This window comes from Symphalangus syndactylus, chromosome 6 (genome assembly GCF_028878055.3).
Source record: "Symphalangus syndactylus isolate Jambi chromosome 6, NHGRI_mSymSyn1-v2.1_pri, whole genome shotgun sequence".
Lineage (NCBI taxonomy): Eukaryota > Metazoa > Chordata > Mammalia > Primates > Hylobatidae > Symphalangus > Symphalangus syndactylus.
Genome location: NC_072428.2, coordinates 112,886,510 through 112,896,290, shown reverse-complemented (window position 1 = coordinate 112,896,290; position 9,781 = coordinate 112,886,510). Strand labels below are relative to the sequence as shown.

The 9,781-nt window shown below is 34.3% G+C and overlaps 1 long non-coding RNA gene across 1 annotated transcript in view; it reads right to left on the bottom strand.

Moving 5' to 3' along the window:
• Positions 1 to 304: 304 nt before the first annotated feature.
• Positions 305 to 9,781, bottom strand: part of LOC129484017 (uncharacterized) — a 39,866-nt gene continuing 30,389 nt past the window's right edge. Inside the window, exon 3 of the long non-coding RNA XR_008658341.1 lies at positions 305 to 645. This is a non-coding gene — a long non-coding RNA (uncharacterized lncRNA). The remainder of the gene's footprint in view (positions 646 to 9,781) is intronic.

Sequence of the window (9,781 nt, the reverse complement as noted above, 5' to 3'; positions counted from 1 at the left end):
TCAACTGTAATATGAGATTTTAGAATCTTTGCCAGAAAAGAATAGATCATTTCTTTAATAGAGAATTTAAACATAACCATATGTCTTCTTATATTGTTTGTTAGAGATTTTTATTTCCAAACCTTTTTTGAAATACTTTTTAATTGACTAGTTCTGTCATTAATAGGTACGTGTTTATGAATAAGATTAGAAAGATACATAAAACATCACTGGAAAATTTTGCTGCTAGGTGATCATGTGAAATTTATAAATACTTTACTAGAAAGCAGTAGAGGTGAACTCTCCCCAGCATGTACCTCCCCAGGAAAGATTAAATGAGTAATACTTCTAAGATACTATGGGAGAGTTAATTAAAACTACATGATTCAGCATGTAGGATTTGGAGAAGCTGCTTATAAGCAATCTTCTCCAATAAGCAAGAATGAGAAGATGTGCTCTGTAGGAAAGATAACAAAAGTTAAGCAAGAAAGATGCTGGGGTAAGTGAGGAACCAAGGCAGCACAGGGTGAGGTGCCAGAAATGCAGTGGTTGAGAGCATGGAACTTCTTCCTTTTCCCTTTTGTTGCCTCGGTTTGTAATCCTAACTCTTCCATTCGCTAACAGCAAGTTTTGGGGCTTAACTTCTTGATGCTTCAGCTTCTTTATCTGCAAGTCGGGATAATGATAATACAGTAATATCAATTACCAACCATTTCACTTTCTGCAATTTCAGTTACCTGCTGTCAACCACAATCCAAAAATATTAAATGGAAAATTCCAGAAACAAATAATTCATATGTTTTAAATTGCATGCCATCCTTAGTAGTGTGATGAAATCTCATGCCCTCCTGCTCTTTCCCACCTAGGACACGAATCATCCATTTGTGCAGTGGCAGCCTAGCCACACTGCACACTATTACCTGCCCATTAGTCACTCAAGTAGTAGCTATCTGGGTTATCAGATCAACAGATCACAGGAAGAAGAAGGGTGAGTACAGTACAACCACATATTTTGACAGAGAGTGAAAAAGATCACATTTACATAACTTTTATTACAGTATATTTTTATATTTGTTTATTAATTACCATTGTTATTGTCTCTTTATGCCTACTTTATAAATATTATCACAGGTATGTATGTATAGAAAAAAATATAGTGTATATAGAGTCCAGTACTATCTGCAATCTCAGGCATTCACTGGTAGGCTTGGAACACATCCCCCATGGATAAAAAGGGACTACTGTATCTATTTTACAGGACGACTGCAAAGAGTCAATGAGTTAACATAGGTAAGAGGCTTAAGGCAATCCCTGACACATAGTAAGTTCCAAGTAGCTCTTAGCTCTTATTAACTACAGGAGGTTCATGCTACTCTAAGATAGGAGGGTTTAAATAATAAAACCTTCCCCATAGGCAAGCCAAATCCCTTCTTCTCTTTCAATTTAAACTCATATTATCTTATTCTGTCATTCATGGCAATAGGGAAAAGTCAGACACTCTTCTCTGCATGATGACCCTTCACACGCTGAAGGCTTTCATGTAATCGGAAACATTTGTGGATGTAGAGCTCTTCAAGGAAAAGTGTGTCCCAATCTAATTTCACAAAGTAATGTCAGGAAGGAAACAATCAATTGGTTACTCCAAATCAAAGCACTTAGAGAAAGTCTTTTAATTCATCTTTAGTCCAGCAAAACGTGAAGAATCACTGATGTCCAAAAGACATGTAGGGAAGGATGTTTTACTTCTATACTTCTATGTTTTGAGGCTAAAATCAAATGTTTTGGAAAGTTCTAATCTACTAAATCAGAATAATTTAGAGTCAATTTCTACATTAAGTTATCAGAGTATTTATATTGATTCTTGAGTTTTATAACACACAGTTTATTCTAATTTTGGTTTAACTTGAAGGCAGTGACATCACCTACATATATTTGGACTCTTACAAAACCTAGCAAGCATTTTACCTATTATAGGTATTCAGTAACATTATTGCTCAATGAGTTCATAGCAGTCAAATTAGAAATTTAGGAACTAACAATAATATCTAACTGTTTATTGGAAATTGCTGCAATTGGTGAACATCGGACAATAATATAAGCATCCCATATATATATATAAAAACATATATATAATATATGTATAACATATATACCATATATATAACATATATATGTTTCTTCAAACAGTGCAAACAAGTAGGAAATAAAATGTAACTTTCATCTTCTTTTATGTTATTTTAGGATAATTTTTAAAGGTAAAAATTTGACTTCTGTTAACTTCTTCTCCAGCTTAAGAGAATATGGTGAAGATTTTCCAAAACAGGACAAAAATCAGGACACATGGTATAATTTTGAAAATTATTTTCTGGTTTGGATGTATATTTTAAGTAGTGTTTTCTAAAATTGCTTTTTAAGCCACATTCAAAAGGTTGATTATTAGCATTTAATATTAAATGCCAATTAATCCTTTTAAAAAAATAGTTATATGAAATTGCTTGCCCATAGTATGGTTATAACTCCTACACGACCAACTTTTTTTTTTTTTTTTTTTTTTTTTAGCACTAATGACCACATTTACTTTAGAGGATTTCTGCTGCCCTGGAAATGTTAGAGTAGGGAAAGCCAAGAACCAAGTGGTGAGTGAAGAATCTGGTTAGGTATGACCTAAGATGCTGTCAGCTGTGAACTGCTGCTAGTCTCCCCTGGCACGGGAATGAAGAGGCCAGGAAGAAAAGTCAGGTCAAGTATCCATTCCCCTGCCCTCCCAGCTGCTGAGTAAATACACTTCTAAAGTTGATTCTGGCACCTAAAATTTTTCCAGAACATATCATAGGCAAGATATTTTTCCCATCTTGTCTAGGTATGAGCCTGTGCTCTTTGACTTATCTGAGTTACACTAAAGCCAAATTATTTTTCAACTGTCCTTATATATATTTAGAAAGCATATTTTTCATCTTAACTAATGCAGCATAGTTGGGTATGGGGCATTCATTCCACAAAAATTTAGGTGACTCTTTCTTTAATATAAAACATCCGGAGAACAAGAGGGAGAGGGAGGGAGGGAGAGAGATAGCTTAGTAAAATTTCAGAACACCAAACACAAAGTCTTAAAAACCAGCAGGTATAATACAGCATGTCATCATGTGACTATGCCATAATTTATTTAATAGATATCCTAATTTAAGATATTTAGTTCCTGATTTTCTACTATTGTGCAAAGTGATCTTATGATGGTTGTTGTAAATAAAGCTTTATAAATGTTTCTTATTATTTCCTTGTAATAAATCATGTAAATTAGAATGCTGGGTCAAAATGTATGATTTTCATACATACATATAGGCCTTCATACATATAGCCAAATTGTCTTCTAGAAATCAATTTATACTTACTGTGTATGATCATTCTCATCTCTCAAAAAAATTGCAAAGCATATTTTAAATTGTTACATATTACTTCATTATTATATATCCAATGTCAATCAATGTAACAAGCATTTATATTAGAATTTCACAAACACTTATGTGGTCAACATTTGCACCAAATTTAGAATATATTTTGTACCATCTTTTAAGTGTCTCTTCCCTTAAGTATATGACAATCAATATAGATCTATTTTAGTTTTTATTACCTTGCCTTGTCCTTCTCCTTCTCCTCTTAGTCCTTCAGAAGAATCTCCCCCAATAAATATTTTCCATGTTTATTTTGTATATTTTGTGATATTTTTGTATATATGAAAAATATTACCATCACATATGTTACTGTTTTTCCTTGATACTTTATGGTGGAGTTTGTTTTGAGGTTTATGTTGATTATCACTTGCTCCAACAATTTATTATGTGTATTTTTTATTTTTATTTTCTGCCAAACAGTCGAAGGCACCACAGGTAATGAATATTTGGGCTACAAATCCATCTTGGGACCACATGATGGCTATCAATCTTCTGAGGTGACATCCCCGCCCACTCAACCTAGAGCCAAGTTTTATTACAATAAATTTTTCTCGGCAGTCCTATTTCTGAGTTTCCACCTTGGCTTCTTTTTGGTCTAAACTCAACAATGCATTTAAAAATTACAAATAAGAGGGCTGTGCGCGGTTGCTCAAGCCTGTAATCCCAGCACTTTGGGAGTCCGAGGCAGATGGATCACCTGAGGTCAGGAGTTCAAAACCAGCCTAGCCAACATGGTGAAACGCTGTCTCTACTAAAAATACAAAAATTAGCCAGGCATAATGCACACCTGTAATCCCAGCTACTGGGGAGGCTAAGGCAGGAGAATCACTTGAATCCAGGAGGTGGAGGTTGAAGTGAGCTGAGATCGTGCCACTGCACTCTAGCCTGGGAGACAGAGCGAGACTCGATCTCATAAATAAATAAATAAATAAATAAATAAATAAATAAATAAAAATACACAAATAAATATCACTAATATAAGTAGCAGTTTATCCAGAATTTTAACTGTTTTGGTGAACTTTAAATCAGGGTACTAGCCTCCCATATTGCCAAAAATAAAAGTCACATTTTATTTAATAATTCAATTTTGTTGCAACAATGACATGAAAATTATGCGCAGTCTATTTGAAGTACAAAAAGTAGTATGATGTCAATGATGTAAAGTGTACAAACTACAGTAGAGAGTTGCAATATCACAGTTTGAGAAATAAATGAAATTGTAACTCTGATACTCTTTGGTTTCTGACTTGTGGCTAGTGTGGGAGTCATGGTTGCTCAGACTTGCTTTCAAGGGAATTTACTGTGAGGTGTGAAGTTGGCTGACAGCTGCCCTACCATTAGATCTATCCCAAAACTCACCACGACCACAGTTTCCCCAGGTGTGCCCCTGACAGTATAAATGCTTGTTGTAGTGGTTGGCATTGGATATGTAATAATGAAGTACATCTGTAACAACTGAGTATGGCTAGAGAATGAGAGCCAAGCCATTTCTCCTAAAGGCACAATTCTCCTCTAAGAGGCAAACTTTGCCCCAGAAGACATCTCTATGCCACCTCCAACTAGAGCCAAGGTTTGTGACAACCTGGCTGAGATTTTCCGAGAGCTGCACTGTGGTCTGAGTTTCTTCCTACACAACTGTCCTTCCTTCCCCTCCCCCCTTTTCACAAGTACCTGAAGGCTCTCCATGCCTTCCCCCTTCCCCTCTTCTCTGGATCCTTCACAAAAATATCCCCCAATAAATCTTTTGCATGTCTAATTCCATCCCAGGGGACCCAAATTAACACAATAATTTACCTGATTTCTTTGCTTTTCAGATACATTATGTGTAACTGAGGATAATAATACTTATGTAACTGAGGTTTTTAAAGATTAAAAGAAATAATTTATTTAAAGCACTTATAACTGGGCCAAGGACATAGAAAGTACTTAAGAAAGGATGCTGCTATCACAATTTGTCATTTAAAAAACCCAAAAAAATACAAATTAGGTGTTAGAGGTGATTTTTCTTTTCCCTCTACTTGCTCCTTCCCATATTATCTAAAATTTTTTAATTTTTTTTAAAAATAAATATAGACTCAAATATTAGATGTGGGTGACCTTAAGCTCAGGATTTTTTTGTTAAAGAATTTAGTAAAATCTTCAACTAACTGTTACCGACATGATAGATTAAATATTAGCAAATTTTCCCTGACAAAAATTTCCATTTGTATTCATATCCCAAAACAGCTTTTTAAATTAAAACAAAACAAAACACTATCAGGAAAACTATGCTTCATAAGTAAAACACATCTGAAATTTTACCCAAAGTCATTATGTTGAAAATTTTACACCTAAAGTAACAAAGAAGCTTTAAAAACTACGTAGACTGTAACTCCTTTAAGGATTTTTCATAGTTTGCGTTTAATGTATTTGCTTCAAAGGTTGCGTCTATCTATTAGTAAATCATATTCTTAGAATTCAGGCAATTACACTTTTGGTCCTCATTAGAAAAATGTAAATACCTTTAAGTTTTGAGATTTGCATCAATTTTTTCTTTCATTTGGAGCCTACCACATACTATTATCTTCAGAAAATAGTTTTGTTTTAAAAATATCAAACTATTTTGTAATTTTTGTGAAATTGTTAAGCTTCAACAGTCACATATTTGCCAGTGGAAACTAAAAAGAAAATATAACTCTAACAAATAGTCATATGAAGATCGCTGCTAATGAATTTTCATTTTTCAAGATGCCTCATAATATGAGGCAACGCTAGTAATTGCTCACTACTTATCTTTCTCCCTCTTTTTCTTTTCCAAGAGACACCTAATTTTATTGGTGAAGTCAATGTGCTCAGGTGAAAACTCACTTCCCATACTCCTTTGCATCTAATTGTGTTCATGTGACTGGGTCCTAACCAGTGAGATGAAAGCAAAAATCTGCAGGGGGAGAAAAGAGGTGGCCTAGGAAAGTTTAAGCTTTCTTGAGAACAGGGTGACAAACAAATACAGCTGGTGGTATTCATCCTCTCCACTTCCTAGAATTTAGATGTAATACCTTGAGCTGCAGCAGCCATTTGTGACATGAGGTAAGAAGCATAAAGAGGAAAACAAACACACAACATAAAGATGGAAAGATCCTTGGTTCTTGATGGCATGTTAAACGACTGACAATATTCTCTATTTCTTGAGACAGAGTCCCGCTCTGTCATCCAGGCTGGAGCACAGTGGCACAATCATGGCTCTTTGACCTTCCGGGCTCAAGTGATCCTTGCACCTCAGCATTCCCAGTAGCTGGGACTACAGGTGCATGATGCCACACCTAACTAATTTTTTAATTTTTGGGGTTTTTTGTTTGTTTGTTTTTTGTATAGATGGAATCTCACCATGTTGCCCAGGCTAATCTCAAATTCCTAGGCTCAAGTGATCCTCCTGCCTCCGCCTCCCAAAGTACTGAGATTACAGGTGTAAGCCACTGCACCCAGCCTGAGCATATTCTGACCTGATACAGATTCCTCCCTAACTGAGAATTATAATTTGTACTGATACAGATTGCTCCCTAAATGAGCACTATACATTGTTCCCTATGTTCTATCATCACCCGTCTGCATTGAACCACTACCAATCTCAGGCCTTCCCAGACTCAATTATCATCAAGTCTGAGGTTGCTTCATTAGACTCCTCTAATTCCTATAAGATAAATCAGAGTCTTTGGCAATAGCAAGAGTTCTTTCATTCAAGTAGTGCCAGGATAAACATTAACATGTGTGATTAATTTGTTGTTTCCCACAAGACAGAATTGGAAGATATATAACAAAAGAGAATCAGAATGTTTCGGGGTGATTTTTTCCTAAGAAGCCTAACATATTTTTTAATGTTTTGTGTTGCTGATACCATCTCTGCCACATGTACTAGGAAAATGGGCAAAGAGCTTTAAATTACTTGAGACTATGCAATGTGAATCTAAAAATTAAAATACAATGACTACAGACTATTTGAATTACAGCTTTGCAATAATCTTCCAGTAACTGCATGGGCTTAAAATGTTTCCCTTGCATTTTGAATTATTTTAAATATAAGCTTATTTTATACTGTGTTCTATAGGATTTTACTTTGCTTTTACTTATGCTTGTTTTCATTTTCTGTATTTAAAATTTAGCCAATTCTCTACTGAATTGTCATCTCCAGATGAGGTTGGTGAATGACTTCTGATGACATTTGAATAGTGGAGAACATACAAATGCCCAAAATATGTCTTACTTGCATGAACTTTATGGATTTTAATATTAAAATATTTAGTATCCAGAAATCTCCTGTTAAGTTTAAATGTGATCCTTGGAATAAATATTTTAAGCCATTATCATCCACTAACACATCTTGTAATCAAATTAGTTAATACACATAGTTCATTGAGTCTTAAGTAGATAAGCTTTAAAATTAATTCAATTCCTCTGTCCATGAATTTATTATTTTTGACTGCTGTTTATTAAGTGATCGGTGTTTTAGCTTTTGACCACAGTTACAGCAGGTTAATGTACCATTCCTGATAGGGTAAGGAACATTTCTTTCAGTGACAGAAATTTTTTTAAATAAAATAGGAGATTAAGAGGTCAAGGCAGAGAAATTAGCTTAAACCTCAGTTGCACTTACAAAGTTAATATAATATGAACTTTAAAAGTTGATGGATTCAAAGATCAAACACTATAGCTTAAAATGAAAATTGAATATCTTCTCTTTAACTGCTACAAATTACACAAGTAAAGAACAACTCTAGAGGAAGGGGGCAACTCATGAAACAAAAACTATGGCTAACAAATAATAATTCATGACTAAATATTTAAAAATAAAATATACATGAAAATAGAAATAGGACATTAGGGTTGTTTACTTCCCAAATTGCCATATATTAAAAATTGATAACGAATATTGTGTCGAAACCAAAAAAACAAATAAAAACAGTCCCTTATACTGATGGAGGCAATGTTGATTGATATTGCCTTCCTGGCAACTGGGTGATATGTAAACAAACTTTCTGGCAATTAAAAAATATATATCAAATATCTTGAAGTATATATTTATAGATTCCTAAAATATTTTCACTGAGGAAATAATTAATGGTATCTGTAAAAATTTAACTACATTATTAAGGAATGAAAATGTCCAGTAATCCAGGATTGATTAATTAAGTAATTGTGTTTTATAAATTATTCGGTAGTCTTTTACAATGAAGTTCTTAATACATATTTGTTGACATGTAAAGTTATTCAAAATTATTGTTAATAGGAAAACCCATTTTGTAAAGAATTTTTAAAAACAGGAAGATTTACACATGAATCAATGTAGTTTTGGTAATATGTGTCAGTGTGGTTGGAGTTTGTATCTATTTTTTTATTTCAGCTAATCTATATTTATAATTTTGTGCAGTGAACATGTACTTAACAAAACTTTTTTAAGTGATCTAATAACTATTATACACAATGGATTATGCCTCAAATATATTCTCCAAAAAATCTTCTTAAGGTTTGATCCCTTTTAATGAAAAAAAAAATGGAAAACAGAAAGAAACTCTTTGAACTGTACACCCAGCACAAAGTCCCTCTCTCTGACCACTGCCCTTCTGTACCCCAGTGAGGGAGACCAACAGCTGTATTTGTAACAGCTATAGGTGGTGAGGTCAGGTGCAGACATTTGTGCAAACAAGAGCACTCAGTTTCTCTTTCCTCCTATCTGAAACTGGACTTCCAATTAACTAGTAAGCATCATTTGAGCTGAAAACAAACCCCGAGCAATGGCATGTTATGACATAAAGGTGGAGAAACTTGGTCTACTAAGAGAGATTTTTTTTTTTAAGGTGAGGAAATAATAGAAAAGATGGGAGACCATAGTTCCAGAGAAACGGAAAGGAATAACCTTAGTTACAGGCTCTTTTCCAAAGCGTACAAAGCCAGATCGTACTCCCTGTCCCAGGATTCCAGGGGAAACCTGTATGTTTATGGTAAAGTCTTCTTCTTAACCTAGTTTAAGTAAGTTTCTGTTACTTGCAAAGAAAAAGCATAAAGAAATGTTGTATCAGTCAGAAAAGCAGAAATCACACTCGTTAGTTTAACAAGAGAATTTATAGAAGGAGTATGTTTAACAGGCACTAGAGGATGAAAATAAAACAAAAAAGGAACACTGAAGTATCATAAAAGTGGCAACTACAGTAAGCAAGTTACCACTTCTAAGGCTGGGGTAATAAAGGGTTGAGTGGGGGAATACTAAAAACTAGTACTTTGAGGAGAGATTGCCTGGCAATGCTTGTAATTCACGATCTTAGAGGAGAGGTCTCGGGGAGCCAGGATTCTGAAGACAGGATGTCAGCCAAATGGTGCTAGTC